General features: G+C 35.3%; 1 protein-coding gene across 16 annotated transcripts in view; it reads right to left on the bottom strand.

The window, feature by feature from the left end:
- Window positions 1–6,570, bottom strand: part of LOC145246641 (uncharacterized) — a 370,950-nt gene extending 364,380 nt beyond the window's left edge. For 13 of the 16 annotated variants that reach the window (XM_080108458.1, XM_080108774.1, XM_080109357.1 and 10 more), the window contains exon 1: window positions 6,333–6,561. The gene's annotated coding sequence lies outside the window, so the exon portion shown is untranslated. Of the gene's footprint in view, window positions 1–6,332 lie in introns of all 16 variants that reach the window. The other 3 variants (XM_080108757.1, XM_080108775.1, XM_080109282.1) reach the window with 1 other exon arrangement.
- Window positions 6,571–15,231: the final 8,661 nt, after the last annotated feature.

The following is a 15,231-nucleotide window of genomic DNA, read 5'->3' as shown; positions in this document are numbered from 1 at the left end:
AGATAGGTCTTTTTAAAGGTGGTCTTTGGTGGGTTAAATAATTTTGTGTAAACGAGAGTTATCCCTTAGGCCAGTCTAACGACAATAATGTCGCCTATTGTCTTAGTGGTGTAACAATATAAATCTTGTTTTACCATGTGCTTCATTCATGTGTATGTAACTAAAACCCGCATTGAAAAATGTTACGATCCAGTGACTTTATTGACAAGTGAGTGAGCTGACGTCATTGTGGAAGAAAATGGTGGCACCCATGAATTCCAGTGATGAAGTCTGACACAGTCAGAGAAATCTGCTATGATTGTTCAATGTAGAGGAAGTGCTAGATATTTTGAAAGACTCTGATGAGAATTATGATTCCGGAGTGAAAGTGATGTTGAAAGAAGTGATTTCAAGTATTCTGAGAATGAAACTGATGATATTTATGAACATGTTGATTCTGACTCACCGCAATCCAGAAATGAAGTTGACGTCTCAGATACTGATGTTGGTGATTCCTAGGGGACAATTAGAGATCCGCAAGCTAACAAGCCATCAATCTTCCATGATTTCACTGCCCATTATGACCAACCTGGACACCAATACCAACTATTTCCTCAGTGACATATTTTGAGCATTTCTTTAGGCCCATTGGTGATGACACTGATTCTCTGAGACTTCTTTGTAAATGAGATAAATAACTATTTTGTCTGGTGTCAAGCAAAAGGTACTGCAGCAGTATTCCAAAATGTGGTCCTGGAAGCGTGTTACCGTTGAGAAAATGCATGCATTCATTGGTCTGTGTTTGAACATGAGGCTTATCAAAATGCCCACAATGAAATCATATTTCAAGGCTAAGCATTTTTCACAAGATGTTTCTGGGTTTCGAAAAACCATGAAAGAGGCAATATTCAATCTAATTTTTCGATTTCTGCATGCCTCCAACAGCTTGAAGGAGCCATTGCGAACACGCCCGAACTACAATCCGCAATACAAGTTCCGCAAAATCTTGGATCATCTGACAACATCGTGGCAAAGTGCGTACAATCTGTCAAAAACAATATCAATTGATGACTCAATTATTGGTTTCAAGGGTCGACATTCACTTGTCAACTACATTTGCATCAAAAAGCACCATCAGTGAGGACTGAAGGAGTACAATCTTGCTGATTCAGAGACTGGCTACATGCGCAACATGATACATCACACATCAGGGCTGAAGGTTTCACAGAAGGAACAGCCATTTGATGTTTGTGATAAACTCTTGCAAAAGCATCATGGTAAATACCATCATTTGATGGTTGACAACTACTACACAAGCATCTGTTTGTGTACAGAAATGCTGGAAAATGAGATTTATGTTACGAGAACTGCTTATGATGATTGCCGTGGTTTACCTGAGAATATCAAGAGGAAACTGAAGATGAAAGGAGACATTCTTTCAGTGTGCAATGACCAGATGTTAAGTGTTTCTTGGATAGACAGAAAGCAAGTTCATTTGCTCTCAACCCATGCTGCTGTAAGGACCATTGAGAAGACTAAGTATGACAACTCAAAAAAAAAACTATTCCCTCTGTGGCAGCTGAGTACAATGCCGATATGAGTGGAGTTGAAGTTTTCTGACCAAATGACTGACACCTACGCTGCAGAAAAGAGGTCTGTAAAGTGATGGAAAAAAGTGTTCTTCCATTTAATAGAACTGTGACGAATGCCTACATAATGTGCAAGATGAATCCAAACATCGATGGCAAAAAAAAAAAAAAAAATGACCCCTTACAAGTTCTTTATTGGTGTGGTTGAAGGACTGTTGGTTACCAGGAGCCCAGGAAAAAAATACGCCTTTTAAGTTTAGGTAATGAGCAAGCTCGATTCACAGCATGGCACTTCTGTGAAACTATTTCAGACAAAAAGTGAAAAATGCGTTTTGTTTGTGGGGAAAAAGTGAGATGAAGGCATTAAAAGGTACAACTTAGGTTGTGAGTGTGGAGTCAGACTATGTCGAAAAGAATGCTTCCAGGCATACCATTCATAATGAATAAGGACATGTAGGGGAGGGCTTAGGAATATTCTATAAATCATGGGCAGACAGTTTTCTAAAGGTAAAATGAGAAAATTTCATTTTATTTTGGTATCTTAAAGCATTTTCATGATAAGTCACAGAATTCACTACGTTTGGCCCCAAAATTGACTGAAATCATTGTGTTCTGAACCGACCTTTAACTAGAAAATTATTATTATATATATATATATATATATATATGTGTGTGTGTGTGTGTGTGTGTGCGTGTGCGTGTGTGAGATCTAAGTAAAAAAGAAAAACGTTGTTTGTGAGTACTGTCAAAAGCATCTCGAACCTATTTCACTAATTGATTTACGTGACTGAAATGGGAATTAACCAAATTTTGTTTATAATTCAAATTGAAATTAGATTCACAGGGGGGGGGCATAGATTTTTTTTTTTTTTTTTTTTTTTTGTCGGTTGAAGAAGTTTGTTTAAAAACACTATGATGTTCATGTGTTAAACCTGGTTGATAATTGAAAATCCCCTATTCGATTTGCATTATCAATTCTGAATCAGAAAAAAAAATTACAGTTGTAGTAAACTGAATATTGGAGTTCATGTTAATTTGAAGGGATGATGACTACTGCGTAACACGGGATCGACATTTCACACGTGTCTACTTTATTATTCCACCTCGATTATTACTCAATATTTTATTCATCGATAACTGATTATGTAAATATATAAAAGTATATAGAAAGTATCACGTTATTGTCAAAGGCACATGCTTTTTTTTTTTTAATGAATGAAACAATAAATAATAAAAATAAAAAAAACCTTAAAATAAAAACAAATGCTAAAAGAAAAAAAAAGGGAAGTACCCAAAGGTACTTCACGGGGGTGGGGGAACGAAAGCCTTTGTTAACATGGGGAGGTTTAGGGGGGTGTATTCTGAAAGCCGTTCTTAGGGAGGGTGCTCATTCAAGTCCGATTTTCTCACACACACACACATATATATATATATATATATATATATATATATATATATATATAATGGTGTGGGTGTTATTTTGTGTGTCAGACTTACATCCGAGTGACTGTAGTTTAATTATTATAGACTTCCATTTCTTGTAATAAATAATTTTACCAAGAATTGTTCATAAGTTTTAGTTTCGGTTATAGCTGAAGGAGCAGGAGCACATATTTTTTTTCGTAAGTTTTGGTTTCGGTTCAAGCTGATGCACCCAAGTCATAGGGATATATATTTTTTTTTATTCTTGAAATCGCAACTTTATAATATATAAAAATCGATTGAACATTAACTCTATAATAGTATATACGAAATTTTAAAAAATTAAAATATCATATTTAAGCGTACTTTACGACCCGGCTACGCCGGGCGTCCCTGCTAGCTTAGATAAATACTTTTGCAGTTTTAACAAAAGAGCTACCTACAATAATATCAGAGCGTAGCGTCTCCATTTACGCTGAACATCTACAGAATGCCAACGAATGAGTCCTCTGTGGAATTTCCACAGGTTCCGCTGGTATATATAACTCTACTTAATCAATTTGCGTGATTTTAGGAATATGACGTTTTCGTTTAGTCACCGTTGGCGTTACGTACAAAGACTTCTTTTTTTTTTTTTAGGTTTAATTCTGGATAGGAATCAAAAATTTCAATGCGCAATTGTGAAAATTAGACTACGTTGTAAACTTGTAATCTCTTGTAACGAACACGCATTTTTTTTTTTTCTAAAATTTTTTTGCTATTGCGAGTCATCACTGATCAAGCTCGACAGGCACTCGAGGATAGGGGTTAATGAGACGGAAGTGTTGCCTTGCCAGCTAAAAAAAAAAAAAAAAAAAAAAAATGCTATGGAGAATATTGATCAATATGAACCAAGATTGATTGGTTAGAAGGCGGTCTGTAACATCTGTTTACACTGAATTTGATAACGATCAAATTGTAATCACTAGTAAGTAATTCCGCAGTAATGTGTTTCAGCGAGCGGAAAGCTTTTACACAGAAGCGAAGCGCTGGCCATGGAAATTCTCACGAAGTTGCGAGTCAAATTGGTACTTTACGAATTGAAATTATGCAGTATTTTCTTTTTAATGGAAGTAAACTATATTTAACAAATTTAGCTAAAAAAAAAAAATCGTTTTTTCTGGTTCAGTGATTCTCGCCTTTTATGTTTGAAATAAGAACTTTTATTCAATTTTTTTTTCTTGGGAAAATCGTTACTGAATTATATCGATTACTACATTTTAATTTAATCTGTTTTGCTTTAAAAAGTTTATTGTATATCAAAAAGAAGTTCAAAGTTTGAGCATAAGTTCATTGTTTTTAAGCATTTTCTGAACACTTAAAAATAAGTATATTACACATTTATTTCAGAAGAAATACAATTTAAGACAAGAAAGGTTATTCAAAATTTAGGCGAAAGCCAAATGAAGCGAGGAATTCCAGGAGTCTCTTTACTTTAACCTACTGAACCGTGAACCGAATATCACGGTTTCTAATGTTGACAATCATGCAACTACAAATGCAATGCAACCTCGCCGGAGTGTCATTCCTGTAAAAACTATGAAAACTTTGCCTCTTGCCCTTGCTTGCACTGAAAAATAAAAATGAGCATTTTTCGGCGCTTCTACAGAATTGGGACGAGATTTTGTAATAATGGAGTTTTCGGATAAAAAAAAAAGTTTCAACTGATTTTTATTTTTAATCATTTTAATAAGTTACAATGGTAGCTTCCAAATTATGTAGTCGAAATTACCTGAGTATTACTGAATTATTTAAAAAAACACAAAAAAAACTGTAATCGTGTTAGCAAATGAAAAATTGCGATCATCTTGTTTAAATCGAAACGGAAAATTACCTTCCTTTTTGAACTCTGTGTCTTGTACGATCGTTTTCAAATTCTAATTTTTTTTATTTTCCTTTAATAAATAATTTTCTACCTTATCGATTTTCGTAATTTTTTGATATAATCATCTTAAAAATACGAGGAATACGTAGATACCATTGTTTTCATGTGAAATTCAATATTACGATTTCCGAAATTTCGTCTCAATAGTGTAGAGAAGCGAAGCGACTATTTTTCTTTTCGCGCTATTTACGTTAAACACTGGATTTTTCTCAACGTTTAAGATGAGGGGTCACTTTAATAAACGTAAAGTGATCACCCAGTTCTTGACCACATCAGATAGTACGAGAGAACAAGTAACCATTTTTGTACTTTTAAAGTGTCGGGAAAAAAAGTATTAGTAGATTTGTGACCCCCTCCCCTGCCTGCACATTGACATCATGGGATAAAAGATACAATCTTACCGTAATTGTTTGGGGGGTTTTTTTTTTGTTACAATGTTTTCCTTTTTAATTTTATTAGCTATATCGTTAAAAAAAAAAAAAAAAAAAAAAAAAATGCGCGAAATTAAACTTCTAATGCGACAACAAAGCTAAACAAGACGGGATAAAACATAAAAATAAAAGCGTACAGGTAGCCTAACACTTGAAACTTTTAAGTAAATATATATATATTTCATGAAGTAATTATATTTTTAAAAATAATCGATTATTCGCTTTACAAAAAGTTAAAGATAAAGAAACAGCAGATGTTGTCTAATGTCCTAAACAAAAGCCAGATCTTAACAACTGAATAGGTTTTTCTTTAATCAAACAAGAGCCGGCTGGAGGCGATATGTGCCATATCGTAAATGGGGAAGCATACCTTAATTCGGGTTAATATTATTAAATGGCGATTAATCATACAATAATGAGATTTAAAAATAAATCCCAAACTTAATAACAAAATGCCACGTTGAATAGAGGGAAGAAGTGTATTTTGAAAGACAACTTTGAAAACCTGTGACGACGACCACAACTACTGTCATATGTGAACAATACATTACAGATTCGTCAGAATCATTTTAATGAATTAAATTATTTACAAATTGTCTAATAAATCATGACACATCCATCTGATGCAATAAACGTTAATAACATAAAATAGAGTTATTTAATTATATTTGTAGGAAACAATATGAATCTGAAATGAATTACAACTACTAACAACTCGCGCCAGGTCTGGACAAGAAATGTTGCATCAAATGATAAAGAGATTTTAAAATAAAAGATAAATATAATGCTAGTACATACGAATTCATGCTTTTTTTTCTTTTTTTTTTACAAAAAATAAATAAACAAACGACTCGTCTATGTCTCCCAAATCACTACATTTAAAAAGGATTAAAAAAAAAAAAAATTCTCTTTTCATTTAACAGAGCGAGTGTTGTTATTAGAAACCGTTTTTTTTTTTTTCGCTCTCAAGAGGAAAACAACACTTACGGCATTTAAATGTCCATATCCTGAGGGTTCCTCAGACGTAGAGGGCCTCTACATCCAAATCGTCAGATTTTTTTTTTCCATTAGAACAAAATAAATACAGACTGGTCTGCCGCAGTGAACTCAAAATTCTCACGTAATAACGTTCAACAAATGTCACTCACGCACGGCTCCCCCTGCTGCTGCTACATGACTCATCAGCGCATGCGTCATTTTACAACTGGCTGGTGACGAAAGTCTTGAAAATGATAAGAACCCACAAGTGCTATTTACAATGAGCTGTGCATACCCCACGTTAGCCGGGAGTCTTTGTACTTTAATTATTTTTGTTTCGATTTTTCTTTTTTCTTTCTTTTTTTTTTATTGCAATTTCACCCCAAACAAGGCACATTGCCACTTTGCTGTAGGGGGCTACTATCAGGGAACATAAGCTACAGGGGTACTATGTGGGGAGTTGGGCAGCAAGATGTCGGTTCACGTTACACTTGAACTTCTGCATGTCAGTACAGTTGGGGAAGCAGGAACTCGGAAGGGAATTCCAAAGTCCAGCCAGCGGTTCTGGAGAAAAAAACACTGGAGTAGAAGGCTCTCTTACATCTAGGGATCTCAACTGTGAAGGGGTGGGATTTTGCTGCTTGTCAGGTTTGTCGGGGGTACTTACGTCGAGGGGGCACAAGTGCTTGCAGTTCGTCAGAGCATTCACCATTGAAATACTTGTAGAACAGGCAGAGGGATGCTACATTACGTCAATGGGACAGAGGCTGAAGCTTAGATGACAGTTCAGAACCTATTAGGTTGGCGACTCTCTTTTGAACCCTGTCTAGGAGTGAGAGACTAGTAGCAGATGCACCAGCCCAAATATGACAACAATACTCCATACATGGGCGAATGGTGGCCTTATAGAGGTACAGGATACTTTCGGACGTTGGTAGCTTACTAGCACGGTAGAGAGAACCTACCTTTTTCGCAGCATTTCTGGCAATGCTCTCAATGTAACTTTTCCAACTCATGTTTCCTGTGAATGTTAGGCCGAGGAGTTTAAAGGATGTGCTTTCAGATAAAGAGTCTTTGGCCATTGCTATTGATGGTAGAGAAGGTTTCTTGTAGTTATTGAAGGAAACAAGTTTGGTCTTAGCAGCATTGAATGTGACCATCTATTTTTATCCCCATTCCACTACAGATCAGAGGTCATCCTCTAGTGTTTTTGCCATTTCTGTGTTCATTTGTTTTCCTGTCGTGTCGGTTATAGGGAGTGGTGTCATCAGCATATATACCCATCTCACAGACATGCACCTGAGATGGGGTGATTTCCAGATCGTCTAGTGTGGCGTCTGTCCGCAAAGGAAAGTTAGGGAGGGGGGTGGTTTGCAGGGTCCAGTGTGGAGTTGGAGGCGAACCGACTGGCAAGCATGTTAGCCTTCTCAGTTGCTGAGCAAACAACCTCATGATTGTTGGATAGTGGGGGAATTGTTGATTGCCCATTATTTACTACACTGTTGTAGATTTTCCAGAAGTCACGGGTTCCTAATTTCTGTGCTTCGATGCGTTTTTTGGTGGTTTCAGTAAATTCTCTCTTAGCTGTCACTATTTCATTCTTACAGTTATTTCTGGCTTCTATATACTTCTGTCTGTTTGAACTGGAGTTATGTCGGTTAAATCTGAGGTACACATGCTGCCTTTGCGCGATGGCAGCTGCACAAGTAGAAGTAAACCATTGGGGAGAGTGGGGCTTGCTATAAAATTTCCGCATAGGAACATGTGCTTCAATTGCTGTTTTGAACCACTCAATGGTCTCATGTGCGCATTGTTCAGCAGGAAGTGAAAAGATATTTCACCATGGGGCATCTCTGATGAGATCCATGATGGCTTCCCTGTCAGCCTTTTTATAATATCTTGTTGTTTTGAGTAATGGCTCTTCCGTTTTGACTCTAGAGTTTAGTGCGATTTCAACTATTATCACTACATGATCAGCATTTCCAAGGGGGTTGTGGGCATTCGTAACACAATTATCGGGGACTGTGGTCAGAAACAGATCTAACAGAGATGCGTGTTGTTCTTGCTGGTCAGAGAAACAGGTTGGAAACATAATCATCTGTGATAGGAAGTGAGATATAGAGAAGCTATGTGTTGTGCTACCAGCTGCGTCTGTGTGAGTAGAAAATCCAAGCCAGTTGTTGTGGTGGACTTTGAAGTCACCAAATACATGCACTTGTGCACTAGTGTTGAGGGAAAGTGCTGTATCTATGCTTTCAGAGACTTTGTTTATTAAGGAGCAGTCCTGGGTCGAGGGAGAGCGGAAGAGAAAATGAAAGTAACTAATGTTATGTTGCATGTTAAGTCTAAAGCACATAAAGGCTTGATTATCAGATTCTAGTTTTGTTTCTCTAGTCAAGGGGAGGGTATTTTGAATATAGACTCAAAGCCCGTGCATATGTCTGTCAGAGTTCTTACGGCAGAGTGGGAGATATTTGAGCATATTAAAGTAGTTAGAGGGGATGGAGGAGTGTAGGTTTGTCTCACTTAGTGCTAAGATATCTGGGGTGTTTGTTAGGAGAAATGCTTCAACATCATTTAAATTAGTTCTAAGCACACGGATGTTCGTAAAAGCAAGCCTCAAGGGAGGAGGCAATTTGGTTTTGTTTTAGTTTTGTCCTGGTTTTAGCGTAATTTTAGATTGTACTGTCATCATTGTTTTGTTTTTTAGAGTTACAGTTTAGGTAGGGGTGCGGAACAAGTGGTTATGCAGAATACTAGACATGCAATACAAGTAAACCATCAGCTGACCCTCCATCTATTAGGATTGTAGCCTCAGGAAAGCCCACTGAGGATAAGTGCAGGGTCCCTTTTCCATGCATGATATGGCACTGCAAACATCACGATATTATTCAACTGTTGATGGAGCAGCCGCTCTAAGCGCTACCAAAGAGTTAGGGGTCCTGTACTACCAGTCGGGGACAGCAGCCAGGAACTGTCAATCCGGTACCCTCAACCCATCAGACGATGGTCAACCTAATCTACCTGTACTGGAATTTTGGCATTCATGCACCCCAAGCGGCCAGTTTAGAGGGGTGGGATGTGTCTGGAGAGGGGAAAATGGCGTTCATTGCCCTAGTCAGGAAACAAGATCGACCACTGAGTGTTTCTGTCGAATTCCTGTGATTCGACCTCTATGCCTGGTTAATAGGCAAAGAAGGAGTATGGAAGCCGGGTAATAGGCAGTGCCTATCTACTCCTTAAGCAGTTTAGGTTTGCAGACCGGTAATTTATTTGAGTCACCAGCTCTAGGAATATTGTCATCCAAGACTGGAGAGGCTTCTCTCCCCTTAGGTTTAGCTTCAGAGTTTTCCTTCTCCTAGACGGATGACCTGGCAAGATCTACGGGTCCATCAGCACTGAGAGGGTTTGTCCCGCGCCTGGGTCCTAATCCAGATATTTCTGCGACCCCGCGTGGGTAGTAAATGTTACTGGGTTAGTATATAAATGTTATGTATCTACTGAAAAATTACACTCCTCAAAGTGATTAAGGGACATTGCTATTTCATTATTACCGGAGGAGGGGTAGAGTAAAAGTTTATGCAGTGGAAGCAGCTATATTTGCAACAGGTTTGTTGGATGGAGTTAGTATATGGTTTAATATTTTTCCTTTAAATTTAGAATTTTTTTTTTTCTTATTTTTATGTTGGCTTAGGAATAGGATAACACGTTACAGGATGGTTTGATATTAAGAATTGACTAAAAATATGATTGCCCAGGCTCTGCGTATTTTAGATGGCAGGAGGGTTAAGATGTATCTTCAATGTAGATACAAGTAACGTCATTTTTGATATGGTGTACAATACAGTACAGGTATAATTGGAAGTAAAATTGTAAGCTATGTCGTGTTCAGTGTGCATAATAGAGTAAATAGATATATGGGCAGATTTCCTGCAGATGCGAATATATGGAGGTTGTAGGTATTAAGTATGTTTCCACTTCTAACAGAGATATCTTTGGCTTCTCGTTTGATGGTTGGTTGTTTTGTTTTACGGCATATCAACCCTTTTCAGGTTATTTAATGCCGAATCTGGTGATTTTGAAGAACAATTTTTTAATATAATATATTTGTTTTTTAAGTCGTATTCTATTTAACCCATAGTTGGGACCCTAACAGGTGCTACCACTCCGGGTCAGAGTGGACCTGGGAGCAATGGCAATTAAAGGTTGGCTCTACACTCCCTAAGGCCTGCAAGCTGGGGCCTCACCATCGGATATAGTTTAAGGTCATATCCAGGACCTTTTCGTTTGAAAATCATGAGGTTGTATTTTGCGTTACCGGTTCAGTATCGGTTCAGTTTTTTGTATTTATTGCAAAACTAAGGAATAGACAGCTATTGCTATGTAATGTATATAGATGTAAATCTAAGCACAGACTGTGGCTAGTGAGTATCTATCTGGGTAAGAATAAACTAATGCATGTTTTAGCGGTAGCAATGTATAGATGTTTAGTGATAATGCCTTCCAGTCGGTCAGCATGCGAAGGTAAAGGGCTGGAAGCTAAGAAACACCCTCCACAGCGTGTGTAATGTAAGTGTAGGTGGCAGCGAGGGAAGTAGAGTTGACTGTTAGTTGTTAGGAAAGGATTATAATTACAGAATATAGTAGAATTAATTATTAGAATTTATAATAAAGTAATGTTTAATTAGAGAAGAAAAAAAAAAAAGTTAATTTTTTTCTTCCTTTTTTTTATTAAACATGCAGATCAGACTAAGGAGGTAAAGGATATATTGGATATACGTAGCAAGGAAGAGAGACTATTAGTACATGGCACGTCGGAATTCGTAGCTAAAGACAGTCAATTAGGTCAGGCACAAATCATTGTGCATCTATTCTGAAACACTTTTAGTGACGTATCTAAGATCACTGTATATTTCAGGTACAAAGATAATTGAAAGTAAGGCAAACTAAGTTCCGTGGTTTGTTATAGATAGCAAGGAAGCTACACTTTCAATACAAGCGAGTTTGTATTGATTGTAGATATTTAGTATATTACATAGATGAGTCCTATCTTCTAATGTAGGAAAAATAAATCCAGGTTTGTGATGAATTCTGGAATTTGTTTTACATAGACTTTTTTCCCCGCTAGTTTAATTGGAATGTAATAAGAGTGAAGCAATGTTTTGCCTGTACAAGGAAGGGATGACGAGTTTCAGCTTTAGGGGATAAAGATTGAAAAAATTAGATTTAAGTGTATTAGCATCAGTTTTGAAAATAGTCTGGGTTAGAATAGTGAGTATAGGTAGTATGCATACAAAATTTTGTTAATGAGGAAGAAATATACATCGGGGAGTTGGGGTTCGTTGATCTAGTAATCCCGACTCAAGTAATTCTTGCATATTTCATCTGCTCTAGGGTTTACATAATGTGTTAAAGAGAAAAAAGAAGCGAGAGAGAAAAAAAAGACTCTTTACAGTCATTCACTCGCAGATGGGTTACCTAGTAAATTTACAAGTTATATCGGGCAGTAATATTAGAAAAGGTAAGTTATGCGTCGGGGTTCCAGATGGTTTTCAAGATATTAAGTATTGTACTTAAATAAAGTTCTACTGTCTTCTAACTAAATGAGCATAATTTAGCTTTGGTTTTTTTTTTTTTTTAGCTAATTTTCTCTTGCTATGGTCATGGTTTCTTATTTAAGCGAGGTGAAATAGACTATTTTTAGCTGTTATAATTCTATGTTAATTGGAGAGAATTATCAGGATAATATTTTAATATATTCGCATTTATTTTTCTTTTCTTCTGTTTTTTTTTTTTTTTTTTACTCTTAAATTTATCAGACTAAGAGGTGCCAAATAATCGGCAAGTGGGCTAATAAAATAGTTGTAGTGCTGATTATGTGGCCAATACATGGGGGAGGGAAACTGATTATGTAATGCAAGCGAAAGGGACAAAGAGTGAATAGGGATGATTTCTAAATATTTTCTTCAATTTCGTTTTAGTTTACACTATTACATTGTAACCTTTCTTATTTTTTGCCCAATGTAACCTTGCTCCGCTTCATGCACAACTGAACTGTCATCTTTTGCAACTTCAGACTTTCCTCTCTTTCCGATACTGATTCCTTGGTGACACTTGGATTTACTTTTCGCAATAGAAACAAACTCCCATCCACATCTATATGATGCAATCGATGCAGACATTTAACCGTCTCGTCTTAAACAGGATTCGGACAAACACACAAAATTAACGACCTCGATATGCACGTTTGAATTAAAGTTAAACGCATATCTGACGCAGGGACGGAACTTTCATCAGACCACACTGATGCAAATAAGAATATAATACAATATAAAAAGTATTAAAACACACACACACACACACGTACACACACGCATACACACATACACACACACGTATGATGAAAAAAGAAAAATGGAAATAGTATTCTGACGAAATATATATATATATATATATATATATATATATATGTATGTGTGTATATATATATATATATATATATATATATATATATATATATATATATATATATATATATATATATATATATATATATATAGCCAGTAGAGTTTAGTTTCCTAGAAGTACATCCAATGAAACAACATGTGTCTACCAAAATAGTGCTCAATGAGTGAACTGAGCAGGTATATTAATTTTATTTATACAAACATTAATGGCTACATATGTGCATACATGTTTCTGTAATTACCCACGTTGGGGGATTACGTCTTCAGGCCAAGAATTACCGTCAAAAGTGACATTTCCACCAAATACATTTTTCTATTTCGTTTATCAAGTTAAAATACAACCTGGGTGGGAGTCAAAAAAAAAAAAAAAAAAAAAAAACGGTAAAAGGATGAGTGAGGTCTTTGAAGATAATAAACATCTTTTTTCTTTTCCCCTTCCCCCATCCAACCTAACTTGTGGTTTTTTTTATGGCATAGGGTACTTGAGAGTTTAGTTTTCTTGTCTTAGAGTCTGTACGTTAATAACCTTAGCTATGGTCAACCAAGTACTGACCGGTGCCTTTTAATCTACCTCCACCCACACATACATGCAGCACACATATAACACACACATACACAGACACCGCCAACACACACATACACACATTAATACATATATTCAAAAGCGAATCCATGCTGAACGCTCTTTGTTTTATTTACTGAACCTAGACAATAATTCTGAAACTACGTAGAAATAAAGTAAAAATTACAATTAAGGTAAATAAAACAAAACAAAAATAAATAAAAAAAATAAATAAATAAGAATAAAAATAAAATTAAATTAAGACAAATAAACCAACAAAATATGAATAAATATAAAACCCGAAAGTTATCTAAACCCCACATGTACCTATATGCGTGTATCAATACACTTATAAATGTCTACATTCATCTACACCCGCGCATATATACACACACACATTTCAGACATACAGAGACAAATAATAGTATTTTTCTTTACTTATGCAGCGTGGTAACCTCTTCGTATATGCAATATTATGCTACCTGACTCCAGACGGGTGTATATATATATATATATATATATATATATATATATATATATATATATATATATATATATATGTACATATATACATATATATATAAACACACACACAACAGACATACACACATACACACATATATATACATACCCACACATACATACATACATATATAACATATATATAAACAACATTCGGACATCCATACATTTTTGTAATCTATATTGTTACAACAATTCTATACGAGGCAGCCTATTCTAATAGTTCAGAAATATACATGTATATACATACATCTACATACAATAGACACAGAGATACATCCACATACAAACATACACACAGATATATAGATACAGAGATATATATATAAACATACATGCACACATAAAATACACTTATACATACAAACTCACACAAATATAGACATATACATATATACATGTACCGTTCCACCAAATGATACATCTAAAGTAGAAACAGACATGAATACATTTACTATATAAATTCACTTTTTCTATCAAATTCCACACGTCAAGTTATGTTTCATGGCCCCATCCGCTTGTTACACTTTCCTAAGTTGTAGGTTTTTTCCGTAAAAATTGACACTACGTAAAAATTTATATTGAATTCAGCATGAAGTTCATAGGGTTATCCTCATATTTAACAAACATTCTTTCGATGGTAAGGCAGATATACATAAGATGTATCACGATACAATAATAATATATAATAACACATGACAGAAATCAGAGTATTTAGGTTATACAAACCGAGTATATAAGCTTATATATTGTAGTACTTACCTTCATCTTTGTTTATTCACTCTAATACCCTTATTCCCTTTTCTTCCATTCACCCTTCATTCCTTACTTTCTTTCATCTATTTATGTTTTCATTTTTTCTTTCATCTATTTATTTCTTCATTTTTTTTTTCTTGACGTGTGGAATTTGATAGAAAAAGTGAATTTATATAGTAAATGTATTCATGTCTGTTTCTACTTTAGATGTATCATTTGGTGGCACGGTACATGTATACATGTATATATGTATATGTCTATATTTGTGTGAGTTTGTATGTATAAGTGTATTTTATGTGTGCATGAATGTTTGTATGTTTATATATATATATCTCTGTATCTATATACCTGTGTGTATGTTTGTATGTGGATGTATCTCTGTGTCTATTGTATGTAGATGTATGTATATACATGTATATTTCTGAACTATTAGAATAGGCTGCCTCGTATAGAATTGTTGTAACAATATAGATTACAAAAATGTATGGATGTCCGAATGTTGTTTATATATATGTTATATATGTATGTATGTGTGGGTATGTATATATATGTGTGTATGTGTGTATGTCTGTTGTGTGTGTGTTTATATATATATGTATAT

This window comes from Euprymna scolopes, chromosome 1 (assembly GCF_053919585.1).
Source record: "Euprymna scolopes isolate OS-2025 chromosome 1, ASM5391958v1, whole genome shotgun sequence".
Classification (NCBI taxonomy): Eukaryota; Metazoa; Mollusca; class Cephalopoda; order Sepiida; family Sepiolidae; genus Euprymna; species Euprymna scolopes.
The sequence above is the reverse complement of the archived record's forward strand: the minus strand, read 5'-3'. Positions and strand labels throughout refer to the sequence as shown.